This window comes from Meleagris gallopavo, chromosome 7 (assembly GCF_000146605.3).
Source record: "Meleagris gallopavo isolate NT-WF06-2002-E0010 breed Aviagen turkey brand Nicholas breeding stock chromosome 7, Turkey_5.1, whole genome shotgun sequence".
NCBI classification, from domain to species: domain Eukaryota; kingdom Metazoa; phylum Chordata; class Aves; order Galliformes; family Phasianidae; genus Meleagris; species Meleagris gallopavo.
In genome coordinates, this window is record NC_015017.2 from 16,100,808 (window position 1) to 16,116,006 (window position 15,199).

Consider the following 15,199-nt stretch of genomic DNA (forward strand, 5'->3'; position numbering starts at 1 on the left):
GGCTCCATTGCTCTGCTAATACTCCTGCCTTCATAGGTATACATCCCTGCTGCTTAACATCGGTTTACTCTCACTATTAATGCATTAAATGTTGTGCAGTGCTATTGAGAGGACTAGGTGAAAACAGACTTACAGTATGAGTAATGATAGGTATGCACCAGAAAGCATATATACTGTTCAGAATGGTGGAAGATAAGGAGAGTGACAGAAGCATAAAATTATTCATAAAATTGAGGGCAAAACCAAGGAGAGGATTTTGCTCTCTCAAACTGTTCTCACTGGGTGATATAGTCCCACATAACACTAATTAACTTGCTGTAGATAGAGCCCTGTTTTCTCCTTTAATGGATCACATGATTAAAGACTAATTTTCTGGAAGTAAATCTGTATGGGAGGCTTATTAGCAGTTTCTCAATCATTTATAAATACTGTTGTCAGTTATAGCCAGATTTAAGCCTGCGTCTTTTTTTTTTTTTCTTCTCCAGACATATACAGTAAGCCTACTTCTGTCCTTGTGGTATCTCTGCCAGACAAGTAAATACAGAATAGAAAAGATATTTCTCTTTTGCTTATTGAGTTACACTGAATTTTACAACACAGAGATTCCCCAAATGCCCCAGAGTGCATTGCATTTCTCAGCATCATTTTTTCCTGAAGTCATGTTAAAGAATTGATTGTCCTTGAGCTGTTGTTCTACTCCCAGCTACAATTGATGGAGAGGACTCTGACTAACTGAAAGATTTAGTTAAACTAAAAGATTGGATAAAATCAGAGCTTACTATTTACATTGATTTTTTTGTTATTATTCCAAACTTTAAATTTCGATTTGCTTTGCAATCTTAAATAAATTAGTAAGAACTGTTCTAGAAATACTTGCTCCAACCCCACACTACGTTCTCAAGAAACATTATCTGTTATAGGCAAAGCAAACAAAGTCTAAAACCCTTAATGTTACTATAAATGCTCTTCCTAGCCTACTTCTGTTCAGTATCCCAAAACCTCTTTAAAGTAGCCATGATCTAAACCAGTTTTTCCTACCGAGTAATAATTGCATGACCAAGGTTGATTACAAACCTCCTCTCAAGCCAACAAATTGTCTAAAAACAGTGCATCTCTACCCATTCTTGTTTTTTTTTTTACTTTCTGCTTGTTCTTATCATCCCCACTACAGCTCAAGATTGAGGCAATTCCAGTTTTCACCAAAACCATCAACCTGATTGACTTACAAGAAACTCAGAGAAATAAAATATGATAAAAATTGATCTTCATCATTATTTGTGTGAAAGGCAGTTGAGTTTTCAGCAAATTTTGAATTGTTGTTAATTAACATAGCAGAAAAGTAGCTTCTTTTTTTTCCCGAATATACCAGCACTGACAAAAAAAAAGTCATAATTCACATAAGGTGAAGTCTCTTGTAGTGCTTTACTTCCACATTATAAGCCTTTGTTAGAAATTTAGAAAACAGCCTTAGGAGAGGGACTAAGAGGTAAAATGTGTCTAATCCATGCACTGAGCAGTGCCAAAGGCATGCATCTTTAACTTGTTTTACAAAGTTTGTTCATTTTTCATGGTTTTAAAGATCATTTAGGAACTGTCTTTGTGTATAATTGATAATTAAGTGTTTCTTTAATGCATAAGTCTCTAAAGCAATGTGTGTCTTCTGACCTCTGACAACCTCTCAGAAAGTTTAATTTCTGAAAGAAGATCTTAAAATATATATTATCTTCTCTACAGGAGTCAGCTTCAAGAGCAATTTTCTAAGATGTCACTTTTGTTTTACAGCAACAGTGAAAGATTAGGAAAATATCTGCTGCTTAAAAAAAAGTAAATTGAATTGATTAAAGTTGGCTGGGAGCAGAAGACTGCTTGGTTATTTTAGAAGTGGATGATTGGATACCGCCAAGGCAGATGATTTAGACTGGGAAGACAATATTCAGTTTACCATTTCTTTACCCAGCTTCTCAATCTTTAGAAACTAAAAAGTGTCAACTTATAGCACTTTATTCAAGTCTAAGAAAAGTATCAAAATTCTGCCCCTCTACCTGTCTCACAGCTCAATAGTAACAATGACATAAAAGATATTAGCCCTTTCCTAGGATTCTATGTTCTTTTACTCCTTATGTTATTTCTAAACCATTTTTATCATTTAGGTGTAACGTGAATGAATTTACGAAGCACCACACGCTGTAAGTCAGTAGTTTGATTCTTAGTGGAAAATCTACTGAAATGAAATAAAAATGTGTTGAATAAAAGACCTCTTTGCCGTGGAAATGAATATCGAGCCTAAATATCTCTTGATTCCACTGAGATTGACAATAGATTAAGTGTACAAAATGACATTTATTTATTTAGCTTTTATGCTAAATATATATATATATATATATAATGTTCATAACCATATTTGTTCGAGACGGTGTCTTTACAGGCCATGCACTATGCATGATCAATGAATGATGGAGTATTTCATCCAGCCCTTTGTGAGGTAATGACAAGGGTAATTGGCACTCCAGGCCTCTAGATAGCTAAGAAGGAGAGGATGATGGAAAACAGCTATTTTCTGAGTTATATCTTGCGATGCAGCTCCCTAAAGAACTTCCATAAATGTTAACTGCCAAACTTAAGTATTTCTAATTAACATATTCTTGTCTTTAAAAACAAATTATATTCTGTTCCTTGATTTTCTTTTCACTTATTTTACTATACATGTAATTTGTTGGTACAGTCTTCCCAGCTGTAAATCAAGAAAGCTCACTTTACTTTGGCAGGATTGTAGTGATTTATACTCACTGTGGACCATCTTCAACTTTTTTGCTTTTTCCTTTACCTTTGTCATTTCTAAAATTCAGAAGAAGAACCCAGAAAACATAGCTAAGACGTCAATTCATTCTACTGTGGACTTTGGGCCATTTAGGATTAATGCCATGAAAGGAAACTGCCTGACATGTTTTCCATAACATCTCTGATGGAATTGTTCCTACTCTTCTTTATTTCATTTAAGAAATATCACTGTTGATTGATATATTTGCTATCACAACCCTGGTATTTCTATAATGCTGTGTTTGTTCTAATTATGTTTCTTCATCCTTATGTCAGAGCGGGATAGAAATTGATTTTAGGGTTTACCTTAGATACAGTCGTTTGGATTATGTTTCCTGACCAATTCTGATTGTTTGATCTGGTTTAGCATAGGAACAGCAACACACTCTCTCTCTCTCAAAAAAAAAAAAAAGGATACAAAGCAATATGAATCAATGAAAGTGTAATTTATGAGTAGAAAAGGCCTCAGTAGCAGTGTGTAGAACTGTGAGGAATGTCATGCCATGAAGGAAAATACTTCAAAGTTTTTGTGTTTTCTTTCTTTTTCTCTGAGTTCTTAACATAAAGAATTGACATCAGGTGCAGAACAGGACAAAGGTGAAGTAATAATTTATTATTATTATAAATAACAACAATTTTTAAAAGCCATTGTATGGATTCAACCTTCTTATTCCTTTCATTCCTGAAATAGATGGGAAAGAGTAAAGAATAAAGCTTCTCTGAAGAAGCATGAGTCAGTTAGATATGCATACATATTCATTTTAAGCGTGCAGATACTTTCATAGTCCTCAGCCAAAGCAGAAGATAATTAAAGCTGGCGATAAAAGGAAGAGGAAAAAAAGACATAATTTTCAATTTTAAAAATTCTTTTTTTCTTTCCAAGGCTTTTATTATTTACTCAATAATTTGATTGACTCTTTTACAGAATTCATAGAATCATTATATTTTGTTTACAAAGCACAGATATTGTGTTTCAAACTGGTTCAAATTCTGTTTCTGAAATAGAACATCATTCCATCAAAGCTAAAATTTACCTTACAATGCATTTATTGATGTAAAATCATGATGATCAATGGGAGAAAATAAATGTAAAAATGAACCATTTCAATATGCTTTCCAAGTTCTCCTTCTGATACATTTCTAAATAGTATGTTTAAATTTAATATTGCAAAATGACTTATTTAAAAAAATATATATATATTTTTCATTTTTAGTTATTGTCTTATCTGGAACCTAATGAATAATGTTTCAGCTGCTTATATTTCAGAAGAAATATACAAAATGTGCCTATATCCAGCTTTGATTAAAGTCAGACCTGCTTCCACTGACTATATGGGTTTGCCCAAGTGCTTCTTCTCAATGACTGTAGGAGGGCAGCAGATTTCTGGGAAGTCTCAGACTTTAGTTCCTAAATGCAAGCTGGAGGGTTACTGGAGGAAAGCACCAAACTAGAGGGTTGAAATCCCTCAGTCCAGGAAAAACATGTGGAAAGGGCTGGTATTTGGGCATGTATGGATCTGTGCGGAAGGTTGCTGAAACTAGATTAGGGGGTGAAATACAGCCACAGGAGTGTGGCTTCAGGAGTGATGACTTATACATTTCAAACCAACCATCATTTTATTATTTTTACCTATTTGTTCACAGTTCTGGATTTTGAACCAAAATTAATAATATGAATATGAGCTCTATCCTAAAGGAGTAGGTATTGGGCCTTCCAGGACCCAGGAGACTAAGCCACAGTGAGGTCTAGCTTGCTGGATTGGGAACATCTACCACAGATGCATATTATTCACATCTAGCACAATGATTTCTTCATTCTTCAGATAATCTTTCTTATAATCACCAATCAATGCCTGCCACAGCAGACTTCACAGGTGGTTCATGAGGATTGAGGTTCAGGCAAGTCTGAGATTGGGCTTGGCTTCTGTGGCTAGTGACTAATATTTGGAGTGGAACTGATGGCTCACACTTGGAATGGCCACCTTTCCTCATGTGACCTGCTCTTCCAGGTTCCTTAGGACTGGATTTTTCTTGGTGTGAGCATTAACATACCAGAAAACTAACAGAAAGATTCCTGTACATAGATTAATGCAGTTAGTCACAGAACACATCAACTGCCTTATTTCAATTTTTGCTGTATTCTCTTTTCCTCTGCAGATGATTCTGCCATTTTACCCTCAACTTTTTTTTTTTTTTCCATGTACAATTTTATTCATGAGTTTGAATTTAAGTACCTGAACAGCTTTTTTGAGTTTTTGCAGAGTGGCATCAAACATATGTTTCATTAGATTATTAAATCAGGGCTCTCATTGGGTTTACATCACCGGTGAATAACATCTGCGCAGAGGCATGAATGATCAGATCAGACTGATGACAGTTCTCCTTCAAGGCAGAGGTTAGACCAGAAGCTCACATAAGGGTCTCTGCAGCCATCAGTACATCTGTGAAGTAGTAGGTGCAAACGTCCTCAGAGAAGGTTTGATAGGATTTGCAAAGCGAACAGCTGAACCTGAGAACAAGATCACTGATAGCCTCTGTTGAATGAGATACCATAGGTTAATGAATGTTGTTTAAATTAACTTACTTACATGGCTATGCTAGGGATTGATCCAAATTTTAGGTAATGTTCAGAAATGCTAGGAAGTGGTTATATGACAGACTTAAATTATGTGAATAAGGTCTGGAACCTCAAGCACTGACTTTCCATGTGACCAACAATTTGAAACCAAAATATTCTTGCTTAAAGCAGCAGGACCAGTAAATAAATGAATGTTTGGTGGACATCTGGATGGCTTAAGTGGGAATGGTAAAAGGAGATCCTGGGCTGACATAAATGAACACTCAGAAGTGTCTCTGTTTTATGCAGCTCCAGAATACTCACACAGAGTGGATCTGCTATAAAGAAAGATTAACTGTAAATTGATAAAGAAATATGCAGGTTCAGAATATCTAATTTTACAGCTGTCTAACTCCTGACAACATTGTTTGTGTGATACAACAGATGTTAAGACACTAACTGCACATAGACAATGATATTGGACCTATTTAAAAATATCCAGAGTACAATGAAGATGTTGTAAGTCTCTGGAAGTATGACCTGTAAGAAAGGTCTGAAAACATCTGTCTGATAAATGCACTACAATGACTACAGTCATTTGGATTGTTTGATTTGAAAACTAAGAAAAACAGATAAGGAACATGATAGCAATCTCCAAACACATAAGAAGTTGTTGCAAAAAAGAAGTGAATAATCTTTCCTTCGTGTCCACTGTGGATAGTACAAAAAGTAATGACCGTTTTAATAGTGGCAAGGGAAATTTAACTTAGACATTAAAAAGAAACACTTTCCAAAAGTAAGGATAATTAGGTACTGAAATAGATTACCAGGGGAGGCTGCAGAAACTTTATCATCATAAAAGCCTTTAAAGAGCAGGCTGGACAAACACTCTTGGAATAATTAAGGCCTACTTGATCTATAGTGAAAAAAAGATGAACAATATGATTGACTGATGGCCTTCGTGGATCTATTCTCTACTATTTGGTATGCTTAGCAGTATGGGGGTTGATATATGTGTGTCAAATACAGAACTGATAGACCTGGCAGTAGCAAAAACAGCAAATATTATTTTTGGATGGAAAGTATGAAAGTAAATGTTGGGGAAGACTGGTCACATTTGAATGACAAATGTTCCAAATTGAAACTTCTTAAGTGTTCTTAACACTGAAGTGACAGAAACATTGAAAGATTATATTTGAAAAATAGAAGGCCAATTGCAAAGTTAGGAGAAGGCATAACAGTCACCTGGCAATATTTGAAACATGTCACTTTACTCAGCAATTATAAGAGGAAACAAACAGATTAGAAGATTTATTTATGCTCAGAACTATAGAAGCAGAAAAAGAAATCTGTTCCTTCCTGCAATCCTTCATTTGCATTATTCCAGATTTCCAGAACTATAACTGCATCCTGATCCTTCATCCACACTATAGCCAGTTTCAATTAAATATTTTTAGGAGTTTCCTGAATGCATCAACCCAGAAGCAGAGTGACTTACAGAGAAGGAAATATAGAAAGATGTTTAGTTATTTCTTTGATCTTACCTGGGTAACTGTCTTATTACTCCTGAAGTACAAGCTTGCCGTAATCATGAGGGTGTGGTTAACGAAAACAGCTCATTATTGTCTCAGAGATACTATCCTCTAATTATGCCCTTACTGAAGTATATGTAAATGAAGATTAGTTAATTTAGAACCTTAAGTATATGAATGAGAAATTTTGATGTCTGTATAGTTTTTCAGCTGCCTCATCAGTATGGTCTCCTCCAACACTCCTGACATTGAACATAGACTACAAGTAGGTGGAGAGAGGAAAGAAAAGAGTGAAGGATAGGAAAGAGAAAAGTTTATTTTATCACAACAGAATTTGCTGGCAAGTGAAATATATTTTATTAGAGCAGATGACATAACTGGGAAATAAAAAAGAAAATTTCAGACTTATAAATCTTTCTTCAGATCTGAAACAAAATTGACCAAAATAATAATTAAGTACTATTACTTGCTAACAGTCTATGTTCATTTACCGTCAAAGTTTTCCTTGCTTACATCTATATAATCACAATGTGACTTTCACAATAAACATAATATTTCCAATTGTTTTCCATGGCAAAAACAGAGTTCTATTTCTTTCCTCTATTTCAGAAAGATCCAGAAATTTGTGTAAAAACCCATGTTTACCTTAACAGTCTTTAGAATTAACTATTAAAAATCAGTTTCATTCAAATGCCTGTGCTAGATCTCTAAGGAGAAGAAAACCAAACAGCCAAAATTTACTCCATCTTCAGGTGCTTTCCCAGGGCACTTTTCACTACGCTAAACCACAATGTCCCTGCAGCTGTCCTTTCAGTGGCAGCTAAGGAAAGTGTGCAAGGCCCTATTTGTATGAGGAAAAGTGTCCAAATGTTTACTGTGTCTGTATGAAGCACGTCTCCTGTGCTTCATACAGTGTTGTTCTCCTTAGAGATGTGGTGTTCACATACTCTTCGGCCTTTTTTTAAGATATAGGTGGAAATCGGTGCCTACTCTTCACCTAAAGCCTGCTAAAAGGACCACTTCCTAGCTGGAGTGAATTCATATCACTGTTATGTGAATGGGAATATTAATTCCTCTGTTAAAATGCAGAAGTCTCTGGAGTCAGACCCTCTCCTGATGAACACTGTGACTGGATGATGTCTGGGAAGGAAGCATCCTTTGGCGCTTGTTCTGTTCTTGAACTACAGCTAGCAGTGTTTGACTGAGCTTCTAGGATAGCAAAGCATGACAAAGACCATAACCCTTCCCATACCTCCATCACTTTTGTATGGATGCCTTTCCCCATGAACAAGGAGTCTCTGGCATCAGGATATTACTGATATCTGCTGTGTTCGTAGGAGGTGGGTAGGACTAATGGGCTGTGAGTCTAAGCATTAACAAGATCATTGCCTCTGTTGAGTCCCCTGTACTGGCGGGCACTCATCATGCTGGTGGAGAAAGGCAGATCTCCATCACTCCTAGGAGAGTGGGCTGTTTGTTGACTGCTTGTGCACCTTTTAATTCTTTTCTTATCCCTTTTTTATTTTTTCCCGTGGGATTTTCAGCTTTTCTTGTGAATATTTTTTCTCTCGAATCCTTAAGCTTCTACCACTATCTCAACAATTACAATTCTGTATGTGTTTTTGCTTTTCTTATCTCACATCACTTGAGTTCATGGACTTTTTCACACCTCAACAACAATTTTCTCAGTGAATCTTACCCAAGGTCACGCAGTTGTACTGAACCAAACTCAGTCTTGGGTCACAGACAGCTGGTCTCGAGGGCTGAACATTGCAAGATGATAATGTGTCTACCTTGCAACAAGCGGAGGAATGTATTTCTTGTCTATGTGCATTGTTCTGAATCCAACAGACAAGAATGTTTTAGTTTGTCTCTTCAGATGCTGTTTGCTTAGATGTAAAGCAGCCAGGAGAAAAAAAGACTTCTAATAAAAGCTTGCAAACATCATCCCTTTCACTTTTTTCCTCAAGTCACTGCAAAAAAGGATCTTAAAAACAGAAAGCAAAAAGACAAGTGTGTAATGACTCACATTTATCTACTGATTTCAATCTCTGAATGCACTTTAAGAAATGTCATAATCACATATATCCATGTTGTGGGTTGTCCTTCAGTTCACATTACAAATGTCAGATATGATTCCAGTATTAATCAGCCTAATTACTGCAGCATTTAATTATTCTTCCCTACTCAGTCTCGCCATTCACTGGAATTTGAAAAATAATAGCAAAAAAAGTGGCATTTTTTTCTGTTCTGTATAACCTTTGCAAGGAGAGTAGAAATTTCATCATAGTAGTTAGGTTATATAAGATGTCTGAGAGTCTTCCCCTGCATTTTTGTCCTGTACTATCAGCAGTAGAAGGATAATGACCCTTGCTCAGTCTATTTGGGGTGTTCATATACTACTGTTTATTCTGCTTATATCAGCCAGTTAATATTCTGCCATTTATGATGGACAGAGACACCCAGATCACTCCTACTCCTTTGTCATCCAAGGAATGCTATCTTCAGAAGCAAACATCAGTTTGGCCTTAGGGTTATGAACCAATGCCTCTGTATGTAATTCACAGCCTGAAAAATATAATTCTACACTGAATTTACACAGACTTCAGGTACTACCTTCAGCTCTCTGCTGCTTCTCTACACACATTTGCTGCATTTGCTTCCTTGCAGATTAGGCATGGGAAGATTTGTCATGTATCCACATGGTGCCCGGAAAAGATGGTAAATGAAAATAATGCTAATTGGTTTTTGGAGTAAAGGACTTATACAGTCTTCTGTTTTAGCCCTGATGTAGACTTTCTACAGATAATTTGTGTTCTCAAGTCTCTCCGTATTTATGTTCATGCCCCCAAAACAAGCTTATTTAGGTGGTCTTGGCTGTTGCTTCTGAGTCTAACTACAAGCATGGGTGTTATTTTTTTTTTTTTGGTAATGGCCCATAATCTTCTGTTGTGAAACCCCTAGATGTCAGACATGGACACAAGTGTGGACTGAAGTCTTCCATCTTCTGATTCTGATTCAGTAAAAGCATCATCTGTATAAAGGTCCATGATGTCTCACTTTCACTACTCTGTCAGGACAATAGCAGTAAATTGAATCATTAAGCTTATGTGTGCCCATGCTGCTCTCAGCAGCTCTGATCACACTACTGTGCAACTGTAAGAGATCTCACAGGCTCAATATATAAGGACAACATGGTTTTCTCAGACCTCAGTTGAACCTATTATCTGTGTTTATGGATAAATAGTCTGTAACACAGCTCACACACGAGCAGTTTGTCGTGTCATGAATCAAGAGACTGGGAAATGACATATGAATGACATACTTCATTGTAGACAAGCAAAATTTTTCTTTATTCACTTTTTAGATCTGCTATGGGAGTGTATTTCATTTTTTTTTAATTTTTTTAAGCTTTGTTTCTTTATTGCACCTTTGGCCTTTACATTTTAAAGATGTAGGATGGTATACACACATGATTAAAAGGAATCCTAAAGCAATAATGATTTGCAAAACAGATACAAGAATGAATTTGGCAGAGATCAAGATATCTCAATGTGGGAACGTAAGAAAAAACTGTTCAGGGCAGCAGCTGTGGAGCAGGGGGAGCTGCTTGGAGCAGCAGCTGCCCTGAACAGTTTTTTCTTACGTTCCCACATCTCCCAAATGTGAATGTATCTAAAATGAAATTTTGCATGGAATTGTATGAAAATAATCAATTTAAACAGCCATTAAAATCAGGAATTCCCCAGAAAGAGTTGGACTTGAGAAACAATAAAGAAAATAATTCAGTTACTAAGAATGTTCTGAAGCAGTGATTGGCAACAAAAAAAAAAAGGCCAAATACTTAAATATCAGCTTGCCTGCTCTTCTTTAACAGAATTGTACTTGGTAATTTGTTCTGAGAACATTTTTGAAGGAGTGTATCCAACATTTCCAATTACATCTTGAAAGTTTGGCACAAATAGAGAAAATATGAGAAAGATCTTAAAAATGGAGAAATGAAGAAAGGCTGCTTCTTTTTTCTCATTTGACTTCTGAATAATCTGATCTGCTAGAGGTATTAAGAGTCTTTATTTAGTACCTGTGATAATCAGATAACAGGTTTTGGGAAAAAAAAAGGAAGAAAAAATAGGACTGAGAAGCCACTGTTTGCTACCTAGTATATAAATGAGTTTTCATAAGCATGTATATCTCAACTGAACAGAACAGTTTTAAGCGAATGATAAGAGTGGGCAGGAAAGACATTCACTGCTATCGCAATCAAGCACTTCATAAAGTAATTAATTAGATAAAGCCATCACCATAGGCAAATACTGATGTTAAATAAGTATTCACATATTGTTCATTCATACACAAGCTGGGTATCATATCCTGTTATGCTGTCATTCAAGTCCCTTGTAATCTGTGTAATTGATTCCTGGATTTCAATAGCCTCTGCAATACACTGTGAAAGGGCAAATGTATTTATGCTCTATCTTATCTGTATTGCAGAAGAGTGAAAACATGAGAGGAGTCTTCAAACATTAAACAGCTGCCAGAATGGAAGGAATAATTTGTTCTCTACCTTTCTTTATCAGGGAAACAGACTCTGAGTTTAAATTTCAGAAAAGAGATTTGGTTTTAATGTCTGGAAAACAACTTTGTAGTAGGAAGGAGATTGATTCATGGGAGTTTTGTCCATCTTTGTCACCAGCCCTTGCCAGGAATAGTTTAAGATTAATTCATCCTGCCATGGGACAAGAGATAGGGCTAGATAACTCCCAGCAAACTGCCAATGTAATTTTCTTCTCTGAATTTTCTTGGGTGCCACATTTTGCACTCTCATTCAATAGCAATATTACTGAAATGATATAAAATGTGCAGTGAAAACAGAAGAACCTATGTTCTGCTCTCAGCTCACTTCTGAGCAGATAATGTCTTCTGGTACTGCATGTAGGAACTTGAGATGAGCCTTAGTCCTCATAAGTAATGTGCAGTTACAGCTTACAGATGGTGAAGTGTGAGGGTCTCTGAGTCTTGGCTATCCATGAGAACAGAATCTAATGCTAACCCTTTGGTGGCATGTTATTCAAAGGATAAGCTTTACCAAACCCTCAGAGAATCTTATTTTTAAGAAGTGCACTTAAAGCTCCTTTTTGAAGCATGCATTAGACAAAACTTTCAGTGAGAAAGTGCATCTGAATGGGTACCATGAAACCTGCAATCTGAAGAAGCCTCAGTAACAAATCAAATCCTTCCTGGCATAGTTTTCTGCACTGGCATATGTTTATTCTCTCTGGGAGGTCTCCTCTTCAGCACTCTGTGCTTGGAATGTATGAGCGAATAGTATTTTCTTTTCAGAAGTGAAGGAAGTTTTGCTGGAAAGTTTCCTCTGGAAGATTTTTTTTTAAAGCATTTAAAAGCTAAAGATGTTTTTTTTCTTTCTCCCTTGGAAGTGCCTGTGTTCTTGAAAGCATTAGTTTTAAAGAACTGAGATGGTACTTTGTAGAACTTAAAGTTTGAGTATGTTTGTTGCATTTTCCTTTCATCTTTATGCCAGGACTTCCCATCCAGATCTTTTCTTCTGTGTTGTTTGTTATGGCAGGGTACTCATAGTACATATGACAAGCAAGCAGCAAAGAAAATGGTCGTGAATCATGGGAAATGTAAACTCACAGAATAGTCTGGGAGAATGAGAGCTCAAAGCAAGAAACCGTCTCTGCTGTGCATTGAATGCTATAGAGTGAAATAGATTTAATGGAACTCCGGATCTAGAGATATGAAAATGGTGCATACTTGGCTAGAACAACTTAAAACCTGGCTTATATATTTTCTTAGTGCAAGAAGACCAAGTTAACAGCCCCTTAAGGTTTATTTTTCTGTGCAGCTTAAACAGCAAATGAGGTTTGTGCTTGTTTAGGGGTAGTGACCAATTTGCAAGATAGACCCGGTTTATATCTCCTCAAGATCATGGAAGATAATACTAAAATCTTCAAATTTTGAATTAACATAAAATACGAATAGACTTATTCATTTATAGTGGAGTTGAATAAATGTTGACAAAAATATCTTCCGGAATGTTTACTCGTGAACAGTTCTCTCATGAATACAGTTTTGCCAAACTCTCCTGTTGACCAGCATCTAATCTTGAAAAAGAGGTGCAAAGAAGCCTGTGCTAGAATACTAGCAATGGCTGCACTCATGGCTATTTAATACAGATCTCACAGCCAGCATAATAACTTGTAATCAGAAAAGCACTTCCACTGGGGCCATGCATTTCCTGCTGCTCAGACCTTCAGTCAGACATGCAGATTTCAAGCAACTGTATGAAAGTCAGTATTAATCCAGAGCAATTTCCAAAAATAACAGTAATGGACACCGGTACAATAGTTCTCACTGGGGATTCCCTGTCAATTTGGATTTTGTGTGTTCCTGAAATGTGAATATTAAACAACAGTAAACATGCCCTTATTGAGAACTTGTTCTTTCTATATAAATACTATTCCATAAACCTCAGGTCAGCAATTTCCTTTTTATTCTCCATTTGATTAAAAGCACTACAAAATCACCAGGAAGGGCAGTATTCTGGGAAGACTATTCTTTTTGCTGCCTTTATGGAAGAGTGTGGTTTTTCAGGGACTAATAAGACTGAACTTCCCTGTGTGTTGCTGATGTATGTACATCTACACACTTGGCAACAGTTTCTTGTTCTGCCACATTTCATTTACTCCGGCATTAGTCCAGATGACATTGATGATGTTGAAAGTCAGGAGGTTGATCTTAACAAATGCAGTCTGCAGGCATGGTATGTATGTGACCTTTATCTTTTAAATGACCTGTGTGCATCCAGTCTTGTCAATACACCTAGACAGATAGCTGTGTTCCGAGGGATATAAAATTAGGTTGGAAAATTCCAGTACAGGGGAAATTGATTGGATTGCCTGTTTGAAACCAGCCATATTTGCAGTTTGTCTCTGGGGACTCACTAATATGGTGTATGGAACCACCACACCAAAACATGAACAGATGAGGATGTAGCTGACATACTGAAGGTCACTAAAAATCTCAGGTGCGCATGCTTCCCTATATTTCCCTGTCCTATTATAGGTGAAGTTGAATGCCTTGCTGGATATCTGAAAGCATCTAAAATTCTACTAGGTAATTAATATAAGAATCTCATTTGTAAAAACTTCTGACACCTCATATCAGTAAAGAGAGACACATTTGGTCAGAAGTATAGTCTACCTTGCTGAAAATGCTAAAGAGAAAACCACTAAACTCATACACTTTACACTCAAACTTGCCCTAGAGACACTAGTGCATTTCACAGGTGTTGTTCAAAACTGTTCTTTGTGACTTTTGTATTCCTAAAGTTTGAGATGGACTCTAGCAAATAAATTAGATATAGAGGTGATTTTGTTAAAAAAAATCTTTTGGTTGACCTATTTCAGAAGCAATATTAACTAAATTCCTTGAATAACTGCAAATATATGAGAACAGAAGAACAGCTGTCCTCAGACCAAAAGCAGAAAGCAGTAACTAGCCAAATGCCAAATACACTGCTAATTTTGGGTGTTTAGGGATGCTTGGGCTGGGCAGTATAATATAATTATTTCCCTGGCTATGCAGCTCTGTGTCTTATCATTCTCTCCATCAGGTGCAGAGAAGTTTAGAGATTTTACTGGATAACTACTGCATTCAATGTTTGATAGTTGTTCATAGTCCTATCTTTATGATACAGAACTTCTTTAAGACAACTAAATAACAGGAAAAATGAAATCCATTAGAAGAGGAGGCTCAGGGGAGGCCTTATGTAGCTCTCTACAATTACCTGAAAGAGGATTGTAGAGATGTGGGGGTTGGCCTCTTCTCTGACGTAGCAGCAGTAGGACAAGAGGGAATGGCCTCAAGTTGTGCCAGGGGAAGTTCAGGCTAGATATTAGGAAACATTTCTTCTCTGTAAGAGTGGTGAGGCGCTGGGATGGGTTGCCCAGGGAAGTAGTAGTCACTGTGCCAGGAGGTGTTTAAGAAAAAGGTAGATTAAAAAGGTTGTACTAAGGGACATGGTTTACTGGGGAAATATTGGTGGTAGGTGAACATTGGACCACACGATCTTGAAGGCCTTTTCTGCCCTTGGTGATTTTATGATAAGATAGGGAGATTATGAAAATTTTCATCTTCCTCATGTTTAAATGGTGCCTCATTTACTTTCTGGGAACACTGGGCAGTAGAGCATAGCTGGAGAAAAACACTCATGAATAGCAAATATTAAGCTCAAATGCTGGGATATTCCCTGAAGACAAGTTCCAATTTG